The sequence below is a fragment of the Oenanthe melanoleuca genome, chromosome Z (genome assembly GCF_029582105.1).
Source record: "Oenanthe melanoleuca isolate GR-GAL-2019-014 chromosome Z, OMel1.0, whole genome shotgun sequence".
Classification (NCBI taxonomy): domain Eukaryota; kingdom Metazoa; phylum Chordata; class Aves; order Passeriformes; family Muscicapidae; genus Oenanthe; species Oenanthe melanoleuca.
Genome location: NC_079362.1, coordinates 20980781 through 21007030, shown reverse-complemented (window position 1 = coordinate 21007030; position 26250 = coordinate 20980781).

Sequence of the window (26250 nt, the reverse complement as noted above, 5' to 3'; positions counted from 1 at the left end):
GAAAAATCCTTACAACATAAAATAAAGAACTCAAACCACCCACAACCAACAGCAATTTTCAGGATAAAGTTTAATTCTTGTGGTCTCAAAAATACCTGTCCTTTCAAGAAACTGGTAAATTTTTTTGTCTTTAAGGAATCTGACTCCAAATGAAGCATTTGTTTCTCTGTTTCTGTTTTGAAGCAGAAGACACATGACTCCTGTTCAATTCAAGTATGAAAAAGACAAACAGCAGCAGTCTATTAGGGAAGACATGATGTCAAATGGAAATCAGTGGTTATTCTTGAGACCAAGTAGTAGGGGATTTAAAAAATGAAGGGAAAAAATAAGGGGGTTAATGTGTTAGCAGATTGTATAATCTGTCTCCCATTGTTATGTTTCTTAAAAAATCTTCCCATGCTGCTTCCAGTGCTCTAAGTGTAGATAGTTAAACAGATGAACTTTTCTGAGGTGTTTATAATCAGCTCAATGTGTATTTCAAGCTTGTGAATCTTTGGGAGGTCACTAAATGTTATTCAACAAGAAGTCTGGTAGAATTAGTGAGTAATTGATGTAATAAAGAACAGCTAGAGAATAAACTGACTATCCTATGGCCCCAGAATCATATTCCCAGCACATATTGACTGGGCTGGGAAAATTTTAATCTTTTCAAGTCTGATGCTTTTTTTACTTGATGCTGACTTAAGAAACAATATATTAGCATGCTGTGATTGCACATAAGCTCAGTAAGCTTCAGCAGTGCAAAAAATACCAGGTCCATTAAAGAGAGAGGAGACTTCATTAATATGAAGTAGGTTGGTCCCTTCTCCTTGTGTCATATGCACTCTTTGAGATTCAGGATTGTTAAAAAGAGGTAGAAAGATGCTGTACTAGCACTCCATGTGTCTGTCTAGCTGAATCCTAAACTACATAAAAAAATTGAATTTTTTCTAGTTTTGATGAAGATGCTGCATGAAAATGCTTAAAGGTGTGGATAGATAGAGACCCCAAGTACAAGAGAATATTTTAGGGGATTGTGCAATTACATGTTGATCAAGTAATCAGACATCCTGTTCCTTTATTATTACATGTTATTAGACTTCTTGTCTAGGAATTGTCCCTTGTATAGTAGGAAACTTGTCTTAAGACAGAATAATAGTAATGTTAAATGGTGAGTGAGGGACTCTTGCTTAGAGCATGTTAGGGTGAGGTTTTTTGAGGAAAATAGATGTTGAAGTGTTGAAATTGCAGAGAGAGGCCACAAGGCAAGCAGGACTAGATTTCTGTATCTTTCCAAAATTTTCTCTGAAATTTCTCTCTCTCTCGTTTTTTTTTTTTTTTTTTTTTTTTTTTTTTTTTTTTTTTTTAAAGAATATTAGAATATACCACTGGCTCTTATCCAGGAAGTTTTGCTCCTCTAAGAGAGTGCTTGGGCACCTGTTGCTGAAGTGGATGATGAGCTGCAAGTCACTTCTATCTGAACGTGGGAACAGAACAAGCTCAATTCATTATCATCGAGCTAAAAAACAATTTAGCATCCCACTAAAGTAAGACCTAAGGCACTAAATTAATCTTACTTCAACTAAATATTCTGCAGAGAAATGAAGACCTTAGAATAGACATGGTAGTAGATGGCTCCTTGCTTGTGCATGCTTTTTGTTAACTATTTTGTTTCCAGATAGAACAGGATAAAAATGAAAAGGATGTATTTAGAGAAAAGAAGCTTCAACAGCACAGCTACCCAGTATCAAATCTTCTGGACACATTGGAAAGTGATATATTTGTTTGGTGCAGAAATTAGAAAAAGTTTTCTAAGCTTCCAGAAATGATTGACACTTTTCCACATAGTGACAGAAAGCAGAAAAAAGGCTGTGAAAATAAACCAGATTTTACTTCTTATGAAAGACTATTTTTAAAAATGCATTCTAAACACATTTAAAATCGAACATTTTTTGCAGAAAGGGTATGTTCCATGTGTATTGGACCCAGACTCCATTCCTCCCAAGACTAGAAACTTTACATTTAAAAGTGACAAAAAATTGTAAGTGGGCTATCATCCATTGTCTTTTAATTTTTGATACATATGCAAAGAAGTCAGCAGCCTTCTCCAAACTAAAAAGAAGCTTTTTTAAAAGAGAACATCACCTCTGATTCTTAATTTGGTTTGTGTTTTCTGCCTTCCTGGGTGGGAAATTTAAGCCTTTAGAACCCACAGAATGGAAAGTGCTATGAAAATATGAAATATTACAGCCCTGAAATGTTAAAAAAATATTTAGCATGGTTATGAATCAGATCCAGCACCTGTTTGCATCACTTGGTGACATATTTCAGTTATATGGCTGGGATATGGAAAGCAGCACCACATAAAATACAAATGTTTGTTTGATGGATTGGGCAAAACTTAAAAAACTGTTAGAGGCAAAAAATGTTATCCCAACCAATAGGCTGATGAAGCTTTTGTAACCTACAGTACTGCATTATAGAAAGCATCTAGTACTGCCTTCCAGAAAACTTCAGATGATCTCCCATGAATAATAATTTTTTTCTAGTAAAAATTACTGTATTGATTGAAAATAGTTATTTTGACAGAAACAACACTTGACTCCATTTTGGAGGAAAAAAACCAAGCATGCCATGACTACTTCCCTAATATTACATGAAGCCATTGCCAAATGTTTAGTAATTGACCACTTGAGAAAAAGGCTTCCCCTATCTTGCCGTATATGTGATATTTATGATCCCCCATGAGAGAAGACAGAGAAAGAAAAATAAATAATTATATATGTTCATTTCCATCAGATAAAATGTGGAATTTTTTTTCGCCTGGCAGTGAAGATATTCAAAGAAAAGCAACAAGATGATGTGTCAACTGTTAGTGATAAGTAGCTCCAGTTCAAATCTACAAATATGACAGGTCTGGGTACACACTGTGCTGTGTTCTGAGAGTGAAAACATTTAGCAGCACTATCAAAGTTCCTGCACTCCCAGACATGAGATCAATCTTTCACTACAAACATAAATTGCTTGAGTTGAATCCCTTTTTCTCAAATATTCTGGATATATTCTGCTTTAAGTATTTCTATGCAAATGCTGCATTTGCAATAGCACAGTAGGTGTTTATCCCATACCCAAGATCTGGTCGCAGGAAGCCGGGGCATCAGAGATATAAAAACTTAGCTGTACTTGTGTCAGCAATAGAATTACAGCAGTTTTCTTACTGTAGTATATATAAGAAAGTGCTAACTTATTTCATTTAATCCCTGGCAGAAGTCAGAGGAATCCACTTTATTGTCAGCTGTTATATTAAGCGGATACCTGAAAGGTTGTAATCTGGTGAGTTCTGTTCCACCTTTCCATGCATTGTTAACCTTGCAGAAGTCCACATGCTGCAAGTGTACTCTCCAGACACCTGCTTTGCACTACCTTACAGTAGTGCAAACTGGAACTGCAACTGGAACAGGACTTGGGGTCAGAAAGATAATTTCTTCTTACAAATGTTTCAAGTCAGACTTTGAGTAGGTCTCCTGTTCTATGAATCCTACACAAAAGCAGTTAAGGGATTTACAGTATCTACACATTAGATCATGTGAGTGCCCACAGCCTAAGACGTTGTTAACATCCTTCCTACATTGCTGAAGGAGTGTGCAATGCAGAATTCTGGTCTGAGGCACAGATCTGCTCTGCTGTTTCCTGCCCTGTAACCTTATCTGCGTCCTAGGAACCTGGATTTCTAGGCCACTCATTGATCATAAAGTATATCTTTTTGTGACAGGACACAACTGCATTGTTAGGCTTTTCAAAATGTGTGTAAACCAACTTTGGCTAAGCCTTAGGATCAAGCACAGAAATACAAAAAGAAAAAAAATGTTTTGAAGCATTTTAAGAATTATCTGCACCTTCTTTTTCCATTACAAAAGTGTTTTAAATAACTGTGAGAAGCAAAAAGAGATATTTCTGGAAATTAAATGTAATTCTTCTGCTCTGAATATCAAATGATCAGTGCTTGAAATTATATCTTTGAGTGGTTAAAGAAGGTATAGATTCTTTATCGTTCTGATAACTTTATTACATTTTATAAATTTCATTTCATTTCATCAGAAAATCCATTATTAAAATAAAAGCATAGTGCTCTTATGTCAAGGTCACAGTTTGAAGCCATTCACTTAAAGTTGGACTTTGTGATCATTGGGGGTCCCTTCTAACTCAGAATACTTTGTGATTCCGTGATTCTGTGATAGTTATTCCAGAAAATAACATCTTCACTAAAATATTATTCAGTCCATGAAACTACAGGGAGCCCAAGAAATGAAACTGTATGAAGCTGTATGGTGCAGGATTGCAGAGGAGGGTATGCCTTACAAGGGGTGACTGAGGGCACTTGGTCTGTTCAGCCTGGAGGAGACTGAGGGGAGACCTCACTGCAGTCACAGCTTCTTGTGGGGGAGCAGGAGGGGCAGGCACTGATCTCTCTGGTGACCCATGACAGAACCTGGAGTAACCTGAAGATGTGTCAGGGAAGTTTAGATTGGATATTAGGAAAAGATTCTTCACCCAGAGGGTGGTTGGGTTTCCTTGGCTCCACAGGGAAATGGTTGTAGCATCAGCCTGACAGAGTTCAAGAATCTTTTGGACAATGCTCCCAGGCACACATTGTGCCTTGCTGTGGCTCGCCTTTGTAGGACGGGATTTGGACTTCCATGATCCTTGTGGGTCTCTTCCACATCAGGGTGGATCAAACAATCCTAATTTAATTTAATGTTTTGTATGTCTACTTGTTTTATCCTCTCACTTATGAAAAAAATAGCATTGTGAAATATGCCATTTCTTTGTCTTTTCTGCTGGAATTTCCATAGTTATTTTACTAGTTACTTTTCGTATTTCTCTGCCTATTTTACTTCCCTGCTGCTCACTGTAAGTATACTTTATTTAAAGAAGTCTTTATAGGTGGTTGAAATATACCTTGTAATTCTACATTCACTCCTTCCTTTCGGTTTTTAACATTTTTATGACTCCCAATGTTTTCCCTTTCCAGATTGTTCCTGTTACTTAAAGACCTTCTGCTTATTACTTATACTAACTTTTTATATCCTCTAACCACATTGGCCTCTGTTTCCCCATTTCCTGTCTAAGTTTAAAAGGAATGAATTTCTGTTATAACGTCTACAAAATTATTTCTGTATTTTCCAGTGTTCTGATGGTGACCTCACATATATTAAAGGATTCAGCAGAAAGACTTCAAACAACTCTCAGTCATCTGCTGTGCTAAGAATTTTGAATTGATTCACTATCATCATGAAACATGTCCCCTTTTTATGCACTATTTTTCTTAAGCTACAGTCTGGTCACATATATCTGCAGTTAAATGTTACTGAAAGAAATGGAAGGAGGAAGATATTCAGAGATCTGAGCACATGCTTTATGTGCTTGCTGCAAGTCCTGGCTGTGGAGTTAGCAGTGGTCTCTGACCCTCTGAAGCAGCTAATTACCAGTGTCTGTTCACTAGCTCTGGGTGTATGAACTCAGAACAGTGTCTTACCTTCTACTTTTGTTGTACCCTTTTGATACCTGCTCTGTGTTGAGTTCTGAGACATAAACCCTCAAAGTAGAACATACTGTATTTTACGGATCAAAATAATGATGGGTTTAGTTTCCCAATGGAACTTGCCACGCATTCAGTATCTTGTTGTTTAGAAGGAAAACTTATGCAAGAAATGTTATTACTTTTATGTTATTTTATCTTTCTTTTTGGGTTTTTTTTTTTTTTTTTTTTTTTTGGTTTTTATTTTGACGGGGTTTTTTTTATTTTTTTTGGGCGGTGTGCTTTCTGTGGAGGTGTGTTGTGAAAGCATTTCTTAGACTGAACTAAATTTGTTGGGAGGCTTTTTAGCTGCTTTGGTTCACACATTAAATTATTTTTTATATTCATTTAACAGAAGATATTTTATTTTGAATTAAAATTCAAGTCACCATAGTTGGGTTGTTTTAGAATTCCAATTATCATTATATCAAGAAAATATCATCACAGCATTTTGAGTGTTTCCTACTTTGTTTCAGTGAATTTTACTTCAATTCAGGGACCAGAAAAAAAAAACACAGATTGCTCTGCCAATATTATACAAAATCTTCTGGTTCAGTTTATTGTTACATCAGCAAATAAATTTCAGTCATCCTGTGGAGCAGGCAGAATCACTTAAAACATCAGCATAGACGTGTATAAAAAGCTGGAATTACTGCATTGATGTTTTGGGAAGGTGAACAAAGGTAGAATCATTTCATAGTGTTTGCTAAGAAAGAGGAGCAAATATGTTTAGAGACTTTTCCATGGACACTTTCCAAAGCTCAGAAATAGAAAACCCGAGACATAAATATGCATCTTGAAAAAGCACTCTGAGTACACCATCCCTAAATGAAAACATCACTAATAGTAGGACACAAAAATCAGCCCCTGTCAGATGACAACTCTGAGATACTCTGAAATCATATTCTGAAAGAAGAAACTGTGATGGAAATATAAATTTACATGATGATATACTACAGGTCTCTGTGATATGGATGCATTTGCATGATACAATCTCAATTATTGTATTAATAAAGATGTATCTTTAATGAGTAGATGCTCCCATTCTGATTGCACTGTGACAGAAATTTTACTGCGTATATTTTATTTCCTTTGTTTGAAATAAAACGTGCAATAATGTAAAAATTTTTTGGTAGCCTCACAAAACTAAGTAATTATGCATTAAATTTCCCATGATAAGCAAGAAGTACTTGTTACGAGTATTCGGACAATAATTTAAAAACATTAAATATGTATGATTATTGTGAGTGTCCTGAACAGCTATTTGGATATGTTCCAGAAGCAAAATTGTCCCTATTTCTGAATAAAATTATTCAGATAAGGAGGAATTGGAATTCTAGCAATAGTTCAGTGCTTCTCTAGTGGCTGGAACTAGATGGTCTTTAAGGTCGCTTCCAACTCAGATAATTCTATTGCTCTATGATTCAGAGCCATCAGTCCTTCCTTCCTTTCTGATAAATAGTAAATCGAAGATGCCAGCTGTGAAAATTAAATGGAATATATTCTGGTCTCTGGTTTAAAAAAAGAAAGGAAGAAAGAAAGGCAAATGGGACCATTTGAGAAAGAAGACCAACAGCCACCCTAACATGGAAAGAGACAAGCCAAGGAGGTACAGTTGGAGAGTGACAATCACCACCAAACTATAGGGTCATAAATATGCAGAGAGAAAGAATCTTGGAAGAAATACACATCCTCCTATACACCCTTAAAATGGTATCTGCAGGTATTTTGAGAATAGTACAGAAGCCTCAGGTTCATCATTCCACAGCAACAATTAACATCTTTATCAAGCTGCTATACTTGAAACATGTGGACTACTCCTTTAAGGTGTATGGACTCTACTCCTATGGAATAATGCATTGTTCTGGAATAAGAGAAAACTTTGTTATACCTTGTTATCAATAACTGGTTGAAACACTTCTGAAGATGCTCTTTCAGATAGCTTTGGCACATATTCATGGGAAAAAATGTCATATGCTTGAAAAACAAATCTCTTTGTCATTGATTAAAAGGCTTGTAAAACCCTATTCCTCAGAGGATGATTCACACACTTGGCAAAAAAAAAAGACTGAGGGACTAAAGAAAAGTTTTTAGTTAAGGACAGCTTCCTCTTTGTCAAAAATCATCTCCCTGTCTCATTAAACTAGTCAGGATTGAACAGCTCAGCAATGTGTTTGGTTCTAAATAACCTCTACTTTTTCATTAAGGGAGCTGTCAGAAATGACCATAATCCCTAATCTGCAAAGATGTTCTTTAGTCCTCTCCAACTCATCCACTTAGTTGGCCAGATTTCTACCCTCCAAAATTACAGCAATAAAACATGTCATTATGAAGAGGGACAAAATTCTCCACATCTGATGCATGAACATCTGCTGTTTGCAACCTAGATGAAAGTCCTCTGGTTTTGGCTCAGTGACAGTGAAGCTGTGCTATCTAGGCCTCCTGTTGTTGGGGGACAAAATTTAGAGGGATATGTTAACTAGCAGCAGGTTTATATAAGACATATTAAACCAAACTAGTAATAATAATAAAAATAATTATAACAATAATAATAATTATCATAATCATAATCCCCTTAACCTCCCCATTTTTCCTCAAGTATTACTTCCATTTGCTACTATCAAGCAAACGTTTAAGATTTCACCCTGGAGTAAACTACCGTGCTGTCATGAGCAATATAATATCTGTATGAGACTAAAAAAGGAAATAACAATTTCTTGTTTATAAAAAGCTGTATATACATCTTTTTCCCTCATGAAAACAAGAAATCACAAGATAAAGACAAAGAATCAACTTTCATATTTTTTTCAGGACTGTTATGTAAATGTGACAGTTAACAGAAAGAATAGTATACAAATATTAATCAGGCATTAAGATTAGTACAGGGATGTTTCTCTGGGCATGAATTTTTTTTTTTCTCAAAAGAACACAAGATTGCCTTAATACAGAGTCAAATCAGAGAACTGGAAACCTTTTGCTTTCAAGATTTAGCTTTTCTTGAGGTTTGCTGTCCTCTGTTCTCTATTTAGTGTGCTGGATCATCCTGCTATTTAAAGAGCCAGAGCACTTACTAGGCAATTCAGGAGAGCCACACATTCTGTCTTATAACTCACAACATGAAGAAGATATAAAACAAAACCCATGAGTACCAGTATTGTGCACATCAAAGGCCAAACTCGAGTAGCTGCAAGGGAACTGTGAATTACTCTTTGGATAATGGCCTGGAAAACTATTTGTTCAAGTAACTTTCAAAACTCTTGAAAAGTAGAAGATTTGAGTCTTAGAAAACTGAAAACATTTCAAGAGTTCAAACAATCACCAGAAGAAACATGAACATATTTGGATATTTCTCTCTTTTCTCCTCTGTCTTCAAATAGGGTAGATAGGAATGCTTATATAATCTCTCACCTGTAACTCTAAACTCTGTGCATATATTATATTGGGGCAAAATAAATAAATTCCAGATTAAGTCTTATGGCTAGAAGAATCAACTAGCTACAAATATTAGAGTAGGTCCATCGGTCCATCTAAGGATTGATCCAGTGGGTTTCATCCTAAGATTTAGTAAAAAAAATCAGTGACTGAATGTGCAGTGTTGAACTACCATAGCCAGACATAAAAAAATGCCACTGATCAGAAAAACCAAGACTAGATGCAGCAGCTCATAACTTCCATTTTAGAGTATATTAAGATTAGAGCAAAACATAGCAATTGATAGGATAATTGCATAAGAGCAAGTAGGTTGTCTCTTTTCCTGTTAGACTCTTAAGCCTTAATTCAAAGCTATTTTGCAGATACTTATGTACTGCTGACATTAGATTCCTAGACTTCTTAAGCTTACCCTAGCTTCCAGAAAGGGTATCTAGGAGCTGGAATACTTTTCCAGTCTTACAAAATATTCTTAAAGATTGGTTCTTTAAGCTGGGATAGTCACAAGTCTAAAAATTTCAAGTTGCTTGTGTGCTAGACAAAAGGCTTATCTTGAAACAAACACAGGAAACTAATTTCAGATCCCCAAAACTGTGTCATTTTGGAGTGTTGTGATGCAAACAATAACAAACCCCTAGATAAAACCCACCCCAAAACAAGAAAAAAAAAAAATTTTAATAATTTGCTCATTTTCAAGATGATATATACAGAATTTCTGTGTTCATTGAAGATAACAAGGGCATGTACTGTACAAAGATACTCAAAGTGAATTTTCAAGGGAAAACGAAGGTTTCTGATTGGCTTGCTGGTACCTTACAAACATTCTGTATTCTCTACAAGTGGAAATCTCAGACATGATTGTTTAGCAGATTAGAAACACCTTGGTAGATAGGAATGTTGTTATCCTGTTTTCCAGAGGAGACATGAGTGCCACATGACCAGGAGGTACCCAGCCCTGCAGGGTCAGAATTGAATACAGCTCAACATTCTTTGTTTGGTGAATAAATGAAAGGTAAATTGAACTGTCAAAAATAAAGACAGAAGATATAAGCAAAGTTTTCATTTGGAAGTTTTGCACACACTTGGAAGAAGAAATTAGGCTGTTCAGCTTCAACTGGAAATGGAAACCACCCCCCTTGCCCCTACACCATAAATAAATATACATGACAGACTGCAATCCTAGTGTGCAGTAATATTAGAATCTTCTTATATTTCTAAATCATGAGATAAAAAAATTCCTGAAACATGGGACAAAAGTAAATGACCTTTACTGTGGTCTTGCTGTAGGCTGAGTGAGGTACAAATGACTGGAAACTACCACACATAGCAAGGCTATTTTATTTTGTACCCTCACGTTTTCAGACACTTGCCTTCAGGCTGCATGGTTCTCTTTTTAGAGCTCTTGTTTTTAACTTGCTGCACACATATTTTTAACTGCATGCTTCTACAAACACGGTTAGATTATTTGTGCTACAAAATATTGCCTGAGTGGTGAAGTTAAACACATTCTTCCCCTTGCAAATGCTTCAAAATCAAGACAGAATTATCAGTAGTATCACATTTTAGAACTCAATAATAGAGGGGAAGCCAAACGGGGCACCATATTACAGGGGTTGCAATTTTGAATTCATAAATATTCAGGTGTTCCTGAACTCTGATTTTTTTCCTCAGATGTATCAGTGTAATCTATTAATCTGAAGTGGAACTTAATGTGCCTAGTGAAACAGGAGGTGTTCATTTACATGAAAAACAGTCAACTAAAGAGAAAAAGCTCTTTTTCCTCAAGACAGGTAATTGTTACAAAAGAAAATTAATATATTTATTTAATAGAAGAGGAAAATGCTCATTCTTACAAAGCCAATCATCACAATACTCTTTCAAAGGATGCTGTTGATGAAAATATTGTTTGCACTGTGGTAGTGCTGTAGAAGTTTTGGCTATTTTCTGACAGTTTTATGGTGTTCATCACAAAGTGGTGCATGGAGGGGTTAATTGAACAACTGTTTCACTAAGCATATTTCCAAAGGTTTGTGCTTGGGAGAAAGCAGAGGGATGCTAGAAAGTGGGAATGACAAGAACTGTTATTAAGAGTCAAATGAAAGTGAGAGCTCATGAAAATGATAGTTGATGGAAAAATGGAAAGGGTAAATGCGAATTACAGGTTTATTGCTGAAAAATTAAAAGAAGCAGATAACACTAGTGAAATAACCACAGATTACAGGGTGAAAATATAAAGATAAGGAATTACTTCTTGTAGCAGAATTCTGACTGTATAAGAAAAGCCACAGAAAAGGGTGATGCAAAAGCTGAAACATAATATGATAAAAGTCTGGAGGAGAGTTTTAGCCATATGGCTACTTGGGAAAGAAATATCTATAACACCCACATCTGAAATTATTATACTCACAAAAGCATCAGGTTTTTGAGCATGTTCCAGATTTGAAAATCTAGAAATTGAAGAAGAATGTCACAACCACATTATATCTTTGAGTGATAGGCTGGATGGTAGTACCATCAATGCCAATCAAGAAATAGAGAAAGAGAGCGAGAAAAAAAAAGGCTTTGATTAGACAAGGAGAGGAGAGGAGAGGAGAGGAGAGGAGAGGAGAGGAGAGGAGAGGAGAGGAGAGGAGAGGAGAGGAGAGGAGAGGAGAGGAGAGGAGAGGAGAGGAGAGGAGAGGAGAGGAGAGGAGAGGAGAGGAGAGGAGAGGAGAGGAGAGGAGAGGAGAGGAGAGGAGAGGAGAGGGGAGGGGAGGGGAGGGGAGGGGAGGGGAGGGGAGGGGAGGGGAGGAGAGGAGAGGAGAGGAGAGGAGAGGAGAGGAGAGGAGAGGAGAGGAGAGGAGAGGAGAGGAGAGGAGAGGAGAGGAGAGGAGAGGAGAGGAGAGGAGAGGAGAGGAGAGGAGAGGAGAGGAGAGGAGAGGAGAGGAGAGGAGAGGAGAGGAGAGGAGAGGAGAGGAGAGGAGAGGAGAGGAGAGGAGAGGAGAGGAGAGGAGAGGAGAGGAGAGGAGAGGAGAGGAGAGGAGAGGAGAGGAGAGGAGAGGAGAGGAGAGGAGAGGAGAGGAGAGGAGAGGAGAGGAGAGGAGAGGAGAGGAGAGGAGAGGAGAGGAGAGGAGAGGAGAGGAGAGGAGAGGAGAGGCTGATCTGCAAGTTGTTGTCATAGAGATATTCACTAAGTTCAGGCTTATAGATTAGATCAAATATAGAGAGAAAAATTACAGGAATTGCCTAAAGAACCATTGAATTTCCTTCTGATGCTGCACAGATAGAGGAACAGTGATAAATACTGAAGATGAATTAGTAAATGACAGAGTACTGTAAATCAATAAAGGACATGGAAGACCACAAGTAATTTTGAATGAAAATTAAAAGTAGTTTTGAAATTTACCATAGACAAACAATCTTAATAAAAATTGAGACAAGGTAACTGGAAAACATACCCCACAGAGAGTTAAACTGAAGAAGTTTCCAAGTGTAGATGTGAAACCTGACATAGATACCAGCAAGAGTTTTAAATTAGCTAGTAGATGATAATTAAGCTATTACTGTATATTATTTTACAAGACTGATAATATTATCAATGAGGCTTTCTTTCAGAGGAGTTAAAACATATAGTTATCATACACAAAGCAAGTAACAACCATGACTAAAATTATGCCACCATAGTTGAGCACTCAGTTGAAAAACATTTAATATGAATCAATCCCAGATGAAATTAATAAATTAAATTTAAAAATGTAAGGACATAACATATACATCTGTACTATATGAGTTTTTTGGTAGACTGTTACAATCTCTGAATATTTTTAGAAATATGTTCAGTAGGAAAAAATCCAGCTGAGTTGAAGGTCACCGATTTGCAAAATGGTTACAATGTAATAGTTATAATCAGGAGATAATTGTAGTGCAATACTTTCCAATACTCCGGTTTAAAGTCACTGACAGTGATCCCAGATTTAGAAACCTGTTGGTTGCAAAACATGTGCAGTATTGTCGTAACAATGGTTTCTCTATATCTACCTCAATTATACCTGCCGAATATTAATTGTCTCTATACACTGACAAATCTGAAAAACATGGCTTCTCATTCAGCAGACAAAAAAAAAGCCCAGAAAATATTGTACATCACAGGGAAGGGTATGTAGAACAAGACAGAGAACATAATTTTGCTCTATTAAAGACCTTGCTGCACCAACATTTTAAGCGCTCTGTGCAGCTCAGATTTCTGCATCTGGAAAAGGACATAGTGCATTTAGAAACGTACAGAGACAAAAAGCTGAAAAAACCTCAGGATGAAAAAATGCCTTGTAAGTTGTTACTGAAAATATTTTAATTCTTTATTTAGGCAAAGCATAATCTATATATGATCATAAAGTATATGATCAAGGTCAAAAAATCATGAAAGAAGATAAGTCACCCAGTGACTTATACAATAACTAAGGTTCAGTCATTGAAACTAGTAGAAAATCAGTTTAAAACAGTACACAGCACCTAAGAAGTTTTTGGTGAGATATCACCAGAATGAAGCATGCATTAGATGAGCTTATGGAAAAATCAGTCCATAAGAGATAAGCAGATAACTTCCAACATCCAAAATGCAACATCTGTAGACCTTGGCAGAGACAAGTACCAGGTACAGCCTGTGTTGAGAGGTCCTGCCAAAGGAGCAGTGCCCATGTCACTAGCTAGCTGAATTGCATTGGGTCACGTCTATAATGTGAAGGTTTTTAATTGAAGCAATCATACACATGGGTGGTCTCACTGAAATCCAAACACTGACTGATTTTTTGTAGCTGTAGCTGAGCTTTATAACTCCAATGTCCCTTCTTTCTGACATAGTATCAAAAGACCTGTACTTAATTGTTTAACGTCTCTGATTAACACCAGCATTATAACAACCTGACTCCTGTTTTCTGAACTCTCTGGCTTGATTTATAGGTGGTTTTGTTTATGGTGGGACTGTGCAAAATGGCATAAGTAGAATAGGTCTTTGCTAAGCTCACCTTCTGCTGCATACTCATTTGACAGCTCTTCACACAAATTTGACCATGAGCACTACTTAAAAATAGATAGCCACATAATTTCTGATTCCTTTATTATAGATTTGCCCTTATTAAAAAAAATATATATGTATAGGAGCAACCATTCCTGAAAAATTTTGAATCTTCATCAGTGATATTCAGATAGGGGTTGATTTCTATTGTTAATTTTTACTTTTGCTCTCACAAGGTATTTCTATCTGGTTTAGTTTTGGCTTTTCCAGCTGGACAGCTGATCACAGTTTAAACACTTGTTTTAAGAAATTTTCTTCTAACATCTATTTATTCCTCTGTATCTTACTGCTGATCATTTTGTCAAGGATGTGATAGATCAGTTTTTACAAACTTATTTTCAGTGATTTAGTAACTAAGATGGCCAAGGCCATAAATCAGGCCAAAATTTCCACTGATACTGTACATTTTTATGGTTATCTACACATAAATACATACAATTTGATTTTTAAATTATGTAGGAAAGAAAACAGTCCTACTTGACACCTGTAAGTTATCAGGATAAGTTATGAAGATACCTGATGCTGAAAATTCTTATGCAGGTATTAAACTAATAGTCAATCACACTTTATTTGGCTCAGTTTAAGAACACTGTAGTTATAAAAAGAAATTAAAGGAGCTTCAAAGCTGTGATATGAAGCACTATGGTTTGAAAGGCTTAAAAAAAAGTTTGAACGTTTAAATCTTTTAAATTGCACAGAGGAGAACATTAAGCCATGCTCAGTACTCTCTCCCTGTTTTTGATATTGTGCCTGTGAGGGATTGGCAGCTCTCTACAGAGGTCTGTAGAAATGCAAGAGTAAAAGAAGGAAAGATTTTCAGCTTTCTGAATTTTAGAACAAATGCCATCTGGATTAATTTGTGAATCCAGTAACACTGCTTCAGTTCAGCTCAATACACAGGGAAATATCTGAAAGGGAGTTTGGTTATACAGAGGAAGGCAATTGACCTATCACTAATTCATATGCTTTAGGAGGTCTCTAGTATTTCTTAGGAGATTCTCTTCGATAGATTACAGTATGTTTGATTACGATGGTGCAAAACATTTGTCTCACTGGAAATAAAGTCACAACTTTAAACAAATTACTTGCCCATTTGTCTTCTGATTTTAGGCAGAGAGGAGTTCAGCATGCATGGTGCTATGTGGATTGCATCAGCTGTTACAGGACTATATTTTGGATCTGATTGGATATTGCGACTATATCTTTAAAATATCACTTCTGTACAGGCTGTACTTACTAGTTAGCCCATTGCCTAACTTTCCCAAACAAATGATGAAGCCAAAACTTCTTGGGCCCTAAGTATGCTGTATGCTTCCTATCACCATCTGTTGGTTTTGGATCCAATGTAATATGTCATGCTTCCAGCAGGTCACATGTGCTTTGACTGTCAATCTGGCCAAAGTAAATTTTTCCTGTAGTTCTAGAAATTACCTAATGAAACATCCAATTATATTAGGCCACATACATTCACATGCTTAATTTAGTATAAATATCTGGTAATTTTAAAATGAACTTTTAAATTGAAGTATTCAGATGCTGCTTATTGCAACATCATTTTGAATTGTCTCTGATTTGTAAAATGCAATGGTAGCCAAAAGAAGAAAAAATTATACTCTTTTAACAATCTGAATAATTCAGATGAAAACACAGACTCTTGCCGGTTAGTTTCATATGCCAAGGATGAGTCTCCGCTATTTACGAATATGAAGCAAGTAAAAGGTACCTCATGTGAAGTGGAAAAAACCCCATACTTCCCAGGAGTTTCTAAAACTGCAATTGCATTAAAAATCTAAATTGCAGCAATACCCAGAGAATGCCTAATAAACTTAAATGTATGGATCTCACAGTGACTTTAACACTGTTTGTGTTGTAAGCAAATTCTGTTCTTAATTACAGCAAACAAGCCATTGCAATCACATGTCAGACATTGCAACTGGGATTTCACTCACATTACACTACAAATAAGCAGTAGTTTATCCAAAGAGAAGTAGTATTGTTGATAGGAAAAAGACAATATTTTTGAGGGTATTTGGAGTTGTTATGTCTTCAAGCACCTAGATGTCTTTAAAAGTCTCTATTCCATAATAATTTCTTGCTGTGGAACTTATTTAATTGATTCTGTGATTCCAATCAGTAATAAAACTTGACAAGACAGCTGGACAGGCTTTGACTGACAACACAGTTTATTACTGATTTATTATGGAGGAAAAAATATTTTTCTTTTTTGACTAAAAAATAAAAGTATTTCACAGAATATATTATGTTGGAAAAATCCTCTGAGGTATTGCTTGGAGGAGCAATAGGTATCAAGTCCAACCTATGAACTATCACCACTTTGTCAACTAGACCATTTAGAGCCATATCCAGACTTTTCTTAAACACCACCTCCCCAGGCAGCCCATTCCAATGTTTAACCACCCTCTCTGTGAAGAAATTCCTCCTAACATCCAATGTAAACCTTCCTTCATGCAGTTTGAGAGTAAAGACAAGATCAAGACCAATGTTTAGAGTTATCTGGGGGCAGAAGAGGTGTACTTAAGGACTTTATTCAAAACATAGCTGTCTATAAAATTTCATTGAGTGACAGGCAGTATGAGGGCCAAAGCTCAGTAAAATCTGTTTCTGGTCCTCAGGAATATTCCTCTCCAGAGAAAGGGCATAGTTGAATTGCATCAGATGTCTGTCTATGCCTTCTCCAGCCTGCAGAGAACTGCTAAAACAGGCAAACTTTTTCCATGTATAATTAATATACATGGGTCGCTGCTGCAGCACTTTCTGCTGGTGCACTCAGCCTATGGAGGGAGACATTCACAATTCAATAGGTGATTTAAATTTAATAAGTCATTCAAACCAAAACAAATTACTTCCAGTATAGGATTTTTTGAAAAAGTTTCATTCTTATGGCAGATTTCTTCTTGCAAGAGTCAGCAACTTTCAGAAGAATGTTCAAAAATAGGTCAGTTTTTTATATTGCATAGATATTGCATAGATACTTGTGCTCAGAATTACTCTTAAAATACCTAGGCTTTTAAAATATAGTGAAATGCAAAAAGTAAATAACAGAAAGAAACATCTAAGAAAGGATTTAGAGGGGAGATCCATAGGCAAGTTTTAAAAGGCTAATTATTAGTCTGCTGTTTTAAAGAGGGCAAAATCTCAATTTGGTTGTAAAAAGGTTGTTTGATTTATTCCTTGAACTGATATTCTTCCTCTTTCCAGAGATGCTACTATCAAAAACATTAACTGATTAGCTATGGCAAAAAGGCAATTTTGCATTTTTCTTGGTGGCATGAAAATAGTCCCTGATGCCTTATGCCTCAATCTCTCCTGGTAAAATCAGTTAGTGGGAATCCAAGGTTCCTAATATGAGAAAGAAATAGGATATCCTTAGGTTCGTGGGACTTGATGGGATGCACCCCCCAAGTCCTGAGTGAGCTGGTCAGTGTTTTCCACAGGCCACTCCTGAAATATACAAAGGACAAGGATGTTGCTGGAAATGGTCAGCTGGGACTTGTGAGGAGGAATCCCACGTAACTGACCTTTCAGGTTTCTGTGTTGAGTTGACCAACTCAGTGGATGATGGGGAACAGCAGAGGTTGCACTTCCATTAATCACCAACACGGTGTATCTGGCAGTCAGTTTTCAGTCCACCTCACTGTCTACCTGTGGGGCTAGAAAAACAACAAAAGGAAGGCTAAGGAAAATCTTTATCTTTTATTGGATGTCAGGGAAAACAAAGGATAAAGGACGAGGAAAGGGCTGACGTACTCAATAGCCAGCCCCTGAGCTGAAAGACAGAGATGGGGAGCAGAATGAAGCCCCCATAATCCATGAGACAATGGTGAGTAACCTGCTGTGCCACTCAGACCAGAATTTCATGGGACTCACCCAAAAGTACTGACAGAAGAGCTCACCAAACAACTTTCAGTCATTTATCTGCAGACCTGGTCAAAAAGGGAGGTCCCAGATGACGGGAAGTTGTCATATCTGATGTCCATATATAGGAATGGTTGGAAGGATGATGCAGGAAATTACAGGACTTCATCACTACAGCACTACCTCGACCTGAGTGCAGGAAACATCATGGGGCAGAACCCCTTCAGTGCCATCAGGGAAAAAATAAAGGACAGGCAGTGGGTCATGGTTTCAACTGCATTTCAACACCATTTTTAACAGCATTCTCCTGGAGAAACTGGATGTCCATGGCAAGAGCAGGGATGCTTTGGATACAGCAGAGGCTAGATAGCTGGGTCTGGAGAGTGCTGGTGAATGGAGCTAAACTCAGGTGTCAGGTGGGAATCCCCAGGGCTTAGTACTGGGTCCAATCCTGTTTAATATCTGCAGCAACAATCTGGAAAAGGGCATCAATTCTACCTACCTTCATTAAGTTTGCAGACAACACCCAGGAGGGTGGAAGTGCTGGAGGGTAGAAAGGCTCTGCAAAAAAGGCAGAACCTTCTCTGGGAAATGCAGAACGTAAACCCCCTGCCCCCAAATTAGTATAACTTACAAATTAGGGGGCTCTCAGGCAAAGCTATGGCAATTAGGAATAACAGCTCTTTACTAGGAAAATTCAGATACAAATACAGTATTAAAAAGAACAATCCCAAAAACACTAAGAGAGTCAGAATACAACCTGACACCCAGTCAGTCAGTCAGGATGCTGGTAGCATTAAATGGTGGCTACAGTTCTCCTGCAGTGACAGATGTGGTTCAGCGGAAGCAGTGCTCCTGTAGAAGAGTTTTCCTCTGAAGGTCTAGGGATGATGTGGAAAAATCCAGTTTTTCTCGTGAATCCAGTGGAAAGGAGGTATCTTGCTGTCCAAAATCTCAGTTTTTATTTGTGTAGGAAAGACTTGGCTCCTCCCCCTAGCTGGAGCATCTCCCAATGGGATGATGTAATTTTATCAGTCATACAGTGGGACTTAATGGCCCATTTAGAGGAGAAGATATCTTCCTGGAGGGAGTATGGGTTGTGGAAAAGATAAAGATGATTTCCACACCTGGTTTTAAAGATGGCCCATTAGCAGATAATATGTGCCACAGATGGTGATAGAATACACATTTCTGGCCACATCAACCCAACACAGTCTCATAAATTTAAAAAAAAAGTGTGCATGTGGCACTTAAATAAACCATAGTGCTAGGTTGATGGTTGGATTTGATGATCTTGGAGGTCTTTTCAAACCTTAATGAGTCAATGACTCTAAGATTTGAAGTCCACCTCCTTTCCAAGAACATTTATTTACAGGAAGCAATGAAGAGAAACATCTGTTACACTACAGAGAGAAAAAGAGCTACACATCCTTTACTAAGTCATTTGACAAGGGATTCTTCTGAAGATACTCTTGATCTACCATGGTCATCAGTTAGATCTATACTGAGATTTATTTTAAACTTTGAATGATTAATGCATAATTAGTATAAGCAACAACAGGAGGAATCTGAGAGTTGACCCACAGCTGTGTTGATTATTCCTCTGAGTACAGATGCATTTGTTGTGGTGTTTCACTCAGACTCTTCTGCTGGTCCTTTCACCAGGATGTAACCACTTTCTAAGCTGTGCTGTAACTGCAATAAAGGAAGGCAATGTGAAGATTTTAGTCATGAAGGACTAGCTAAAACTTTTAGTTTCACAAGGACTCTAATCATGCAATTTCTATTGCATAAGGAGGTGAGCCCATTAGAATCCTTCATTCTCACAAGGCTCAGCTACACGGCGCTTCTTGCAAGTGTATTTGAAGTTTGTATTTGAAAAATAAATCTTTTTCTGATCCTATGTCCTTGCTTCGTTTTGCTATAGCATTTGATATCATTTCAAACAAAGATGACAAAATAAAGAAATATAGAATTCCATTGTTGCAGAATTCAATAACCATAATGTCTTTCAGAGATGAAATGTTAAACCCATCTTGATTGATACACTGTGGAGTGAAGCAAATGGCTAAACCCAACCTTTGTTCATGAATTTATTATGATATTTAACAGCCTTAAAGGACTGAAAGTTTCACCATCATGAAAAATTTGTTGCCTTTTTAGATACTTACTACTCCTTCTCCAATCCTGTCCTTAATAGTAGTAGGTATTTTTCTACGTCTACCCTGTTCCCCTGTTGCATAATGTTGCCTGCACTTCTGGTAAATTAATTGAAGGAAATAAGTTTCAGAGCACATGCACATCCACAACCCAAACAAGCAGGTTATTGCATGGACATAGAGGAGCTGGTAAACTCACTGGGTAAAGGAGCAAGAAAAAGCAGGATTGTTAATGCAGGAAAAGATTATTATTGAGTCCAACCAGCAAGGTAGCACCGTGTTCCCCACTAAATCATATCAAGTGCCACATCCACACATTTTTTAAACACTTCCAGGGATGCTTAGTCTGCTACTTCCCTGGGCAACCTGTTCCAATATCTGCTGGACAATTCCATTTTTAATGATTAGTGTGCTTATTGTCATGCTTATGAACCAGAGGGATCAAGAACATAGTTTTGCAATGCTCTTCCATAAAGCATTCAAAAAATCCAACACAGACTTTCCCTTGGAAAAAAAAAAAAATCACAGTTTTGGAAAAGAAGGAGCAAAGTGAATGCAATATAGTCTGCAACTACAGCAATTTTTTGCAGCACAAATAAAAGGAACAAGTCATAAGTCAACATAGTCAATCATTTCTTAAGGCTTGGTGAATTTGTCAAATAACCTCAACATAATCCTCTCCCCATACTTCCTTAAATTCTTACGTGTATGTTGGAGGTTAGGTTTTGTCCTCTTACTGTCCAGGTTAAAGAATTTTTCCCATTATCATGCTAAGGGAGTCTGCCAGGCTACGTTCAGGCTCTTTCAGGACTCTGGACAAAGGGGTAGCTAGGGGCTTCCGAAGGGGGCTGCTCTCTCAGGCGAGGACAGAGGGAAAGGACTGCCGCCTCCAGCTCCAGTTCCGAGCATGGGAAGCCAGGCTCTCTCTCTCTCTCTCTGCTGTGGAATGCTGATCTGGTTCTCCCCCGCTCCAGCCTCCCACTTCTGAGGACACAGATGACCACCAGGACTCAAATGGTGAGCGGGGAGCTGCCCCTCCACCTGCTCCCACCTGAGAAACAGCGCGGCCGCTGCTGCCTCCCCCAGCTCCGCTCCCATCTGCCACCTCCGCGGCTGTGCAGGCTCTGCCCCGCCTTCACCACCAGGACTGAGCGCAGGCAGTGTGCCTGCAGCTCAAAAAAGGACTGGAACTGAGTTACTTGTTCTGTTTTGTTGTTAATTTTACTAGCTGCTGTTGTTTCTGTTTGTCCAGTTAGATATATTAGTAAAGAACTGTTATTCCTACCCCCTTATCTCTGCCTTAGAGTCCCTGATTCAAACAATTATAATACTTGGGAGGGAGATGACAAATTTTCTATTTCAAAGAGGAGCTTCTGCCTTTATTGGCATATACCTGTCCTTCAAACCAGTACAGGTTTTGGCAACCCGAACGTGGGGCAGAGGGCATTGAGAGGCGACTTAAGGCAGGAATAACACCTCTTGATTGGCAACGTGTTGTCCAGCTTAATCTGACTTGGGCTTCATGTGATCACAGATACCTCTCTCCCATTTGCAAGCCCTTATTTGAATATGGGCCCTCTCACCAAAGTTACTGTAGCTATTATCCGATTCGTTTGGTGGATCGGTTATGTCAGGAATTCATTGTTTTTTAATTTCTTCTGGAAAGTGGCCACATGGATCCAGAGCTATCATACTCTAACTGCGTCTTTCTGGGGTTACTTCAATAATGGTACTTACTGTGAGGAAGTGAACGCAAGGGAAATCTTCTTGCAAACCATCAATCAGTTTTTTGAGGCTACCCCACCAGTTTTCAAGGAGTTCAGATCTGCTTTAAATGCTAATGATACCACACAGTGGCTGGTGTTGCTGACAGGCCTCTTCTACTTAGCATTCAGAGACAAGGGAATATTGGCTTGGATAACAACCCTGATACCTACTCCAGGAAATAGAGGTGCTGCCCTAGAGCCTGACCTTACCTCAGAGACTAGAGATGCTGCCCCAGAGCCTGACACTGCCCCAGAGACTGGGAATGCTGCCCCACAGCCCACTGCAGAAAGGAACAACCTGAAGTGGGTGGGGGTTCTGCTGAGGGAGATGTGGGACATGGGCCAGATGTTGAAGGAGCACAGCCAGATGTTGAAGGAGCACTTATCCCCAGCAGGTGAGAAACCCTCCCCCTGCACTAAAAAGGGAGAGCCTGATTGTGCTGCGGTGGGACCCACGAAGGTTACATCTGTCCTGGTTCCAGCTGGATCATAGGGGCAGCCACAGCCAGCAGCAGTTGCCCCTGTGGAAACTAGAAAACCTAGGATTAAAACAAGGCATAGATAATGGGGATCAGCCAGGAGGGTCCTCACAGCCAGCAGGGGAGCCAGAGGTTGAGATTGTCACAGCGTCCCTCTCATACGACAGTCTCCGTAACCTGCGCAAAGACATTGCACAGCGAGGCCGTGAGCCTTTTACAACTTGGTTACTCCGGGTCTGGGACCTTACAGGAACAGGTGTGCAACTGGATGGAACTGAGGCCAGGAATTTGGGATCCTTGGCCCAGGATTCAGGTGTGGACCAGATATTTGTGAGGGAGCAAGGCCTCCTTTCCCTCTGGGACCGGCTTTTAATGAGTGTGAGAGAGAAGTTTATCCACAAAGAGAGAATGCAGGAGTACCACCGTAGAATGCGCTGGAAAACTCTTGAGGAAGGGATCCAGCAGCTGAGAGAAGTGGCAGTATTAGAGGTACTCTTTGGGAGGGATGGACAGCATGACAATGACCCTGACAAGGTCAGGTGCACAGGGCAGATGCTGTGGAATCTGGCAAACCTGGGGCCATCTCAGTATACCACCTTCATTGCAATGATCAATGCTGATGACCACCAAGAGACAGTGGGTTCTGTTGCCAACAGACTCAGAAATTTTGAGAGTATGATGAATGGCCCAATGCAGGCCAATGTCTCTGCCGTGGCCAGGGACCTGCAAGAGGAGGTGAAGGGAATGAGAGGGTTGAGAGGTGAGGTGAGGGAGATGAGGGAGGAGATGAAGAAGATCAGTGCGGCACCAGTACGAGTCACAGGCCCCAAATTTAGAGTCTCCCAGTGAGGGAGGGAGGGTACACCCCACAAGCTGACCTGTGTTCTTCCTGCAGGACGATGGGGAAGACATGGGAAAATGGGATGGGAAACCCACTTCTGTCCTGGCAGCAGGGGTGCATCAACTCAGGGAGGGAAATGCTAACAGAGGGAGCCACACTAAAATGAAGGTAGCCTCAACCTCCCATGGTAAAGGTGCAGGGAATTACAGAAGGGAGGATGATCTGTCGGATCCCCTGGAAGGAATCTCCACTATGTATGCCCAGGAAAGGAATAATAACCAGGGCTGGAGGCATGGGATGACAGGATCTATTGGATAGTATGGGTGCGATGGCCTGGCACATCAAAGCCACAGGAACATAGAATGCTAGTTGATACTGGTTCACAATGCACCCTGATACCATCAGAACATGTGGGGAAGGTACCTGTTTCTATTGTTGGGGTGACGGGGGATCACAGGAATTCACTTTGCTGGAAGCTGAGATTAGCCTGACAGGGAAGGGATGGCAGAAACATCCTATTGTAACTGGCCCAGGGGCTCCACGTATTCTAGGCATAGATTTCCTCAGGAACGGCTACTACAAAGACCCAAAGGGGTTCAGGTGGGCTTTTGGAATAGCTGCTGTAGCAACAAAGAGCATTAAGCAGTTGAACACTTTGCCTGGACTATCAGAAAACCCATCTGCAGTGGGGCTCCTGAAAGTGACAGAGCAACAGGTACCAATTGCCACCATGACAGTGCACCGCCGGCAGTACCAGACAAATCGAGATGCTGTGATCCCCATCCACAAGATGATCCGTGAGCTGGAGAGCCAAGGGGTGGTCAGCAAAGCCCACTCACCCTTCAACAGCCCCATCTGGCCTGTGTGCAAATCTAATGGAGAATGGAGACTGACTGTGGACTATCGTGCCTTGAATGAAGTGACTCCACCGCTGAGCGCTGCCGTGCCGGACATGCTGGAGCTGCAGTACGAGCTGGAGTCCAAGGCAGCAAGGTGGAATGCCACCATTGACATTGCCAATGCGTTTTTCTCCATTCCTTTGGCAGCAGAGTGCAGGCATCAGTTTGCTTTCACCTGGAGGGGCGTGCAGTACACCTGGAACCGACTGCCCCAGGGTTGGAAACACAGCCCCGCCATCTGCCACGGACTGATCCAGGCTGCACTGGAAAAGGGTGAGGCTCCAGAACATTTGCAGTACATCGATGACATCATTGTGTGGGGGAACACGGCAGTGGAGGTATTTGAGAAGGGAGAGAAGATCATCCAGATTTTGCTGGGAGCCGGTTTCGCCATTAAAAAGAGCAAAGTCAAAGGACCTGCCCGAGAGATCCAGTTCCTGGGAGTGAAGTGGCAAGATGGACGGCGCCAGATCCCCACTGAGGTCATCAATAAGATCACTGCAATGTCTCCACCAACAAGCAAGAAGGAAACACAAGCTTTCCTAGGTGCCATAGGCTTTTGGAGAATGCACATCCCTGAGTACAGCCAGATTGTGAGCCCTCTCTACCTGGTCACCCGCAAGAAGAACGATTTCCACTGGGGCCCTGAGCAGCAGCAAGCCTTCGCCCAGATCAAGCAGGAGATCGCTCATGCAGTGGCCCTTGGCCCAGTCAGGACGGGACCAGAGGTAAAGAATGTGCTCTACTCTGCAGCCGGGAACCATGGTCTGTCCTGGAGCCTGTGGCAGAAGGTGCCTGGTGAGACTCGAGGCCGACCCCTGGGATTCTGGAGCCGAAGTTACAAAGGGTCTGAAGCCAATTACACTCCACAGAGAAGGAAATCCTGGCTGCCTATGAAGGAGTTCAAGCTGCCTCAGAGGTGATTGGCACGGAAGCACAGCTTCTCCTGGCACCCCGACTGCCAGTGCTGGGGTGGATGTTCAAAGGAAAGGTTCCCTCTACCCACCACGCCACCGACGCCACATGGAGCAAGTGGATTGCCCTCATCACGCAGCGCGCCCGTATTGGCAACCCGAATCGCCCTGGGATTTTGGAGATAATTACAAACTGGCCAGAAGGTGAAGATTTTGGTCTCGCTGACGAAGAGGAGCAGAAACAAGTGACCCGGGCTGAAGAAGCCCCACCATACAACCAACTGCCAGCAGATGAAAAATGCTACTCCCTTTTCACCGATGGTTCCTGTCGCATTGTGGGGATGAACCGGAAGTGGAAAGCAGCCGTATGGAGCCCCACACGACAGGCTGCACAAGCTATCGAAGGAGAAGGTGGATCAAGTCAACTTGCTAAGCTCAAAGCTGTTCAGTTGGCCTTGGACATTGCTGAGAGAGAGAAATGGCCAAAGCTCTACCTTTACACTGACTCCTGGATGGTAGCCAATGCTCTGTGGGGGTGGCTGGAGAGGTGGAAAAAGGCTGATTGGCAACGTAGAGGAAAACCAATCTGGGCTGCTGATGAGTGGAAAGACATCGCCACTCGGGTAGAGAAGCCACCCGTGAAAGTCCGTCATGTGGATGCTCATGTTCCCAAGAGTCGGGCTAATGAAGAACACCACCATAACGAGCAGGTAGATCAGGCTGCACAGATAGAGGTCTCAAAGATAGACTTAGATTGGGAACACAAGGGAGAATTGTTCCTGGCTTGATGGGCCAACGATGCCTCAGGTCATCAGGGCAGAGATGCCACCTACAAGTGGGCACGAGACCGAGGGGTGGATCTAACCATGGACAGCATCTCCCAGGTTATCCATGACTGTGACACGTGCGCTGCCATCAAGCAAGCCAAGCGGGTGAAGCCCCTCTGGTATGGGGGGCGGTGGTCCAAGTACAAGTACGGAGAGGCCTGGCAGATTGACTATATCACACTGCCTCAGACCCGCCAGGGCAAGCGCTACGTGCTGACCATGGTGGAAGCCACCACCGGGTGGTTGGAGACCTACCCTGTGCCTCACGCCACTGCTCGGAATACCATCCTGGGCCTGGAAAAACAAGTCCTCTGGAGGCATGGTACCCCTGAGAGAATTGAGTCAGACAACCGGACTCATTTCAAAAACAGCCTTATAAGCACCTGGGCTAGAGAACATGGCATTGAGTGGGTGTATCATATTCCCTACCATGCACCAGCAGCTGGGAAAGTC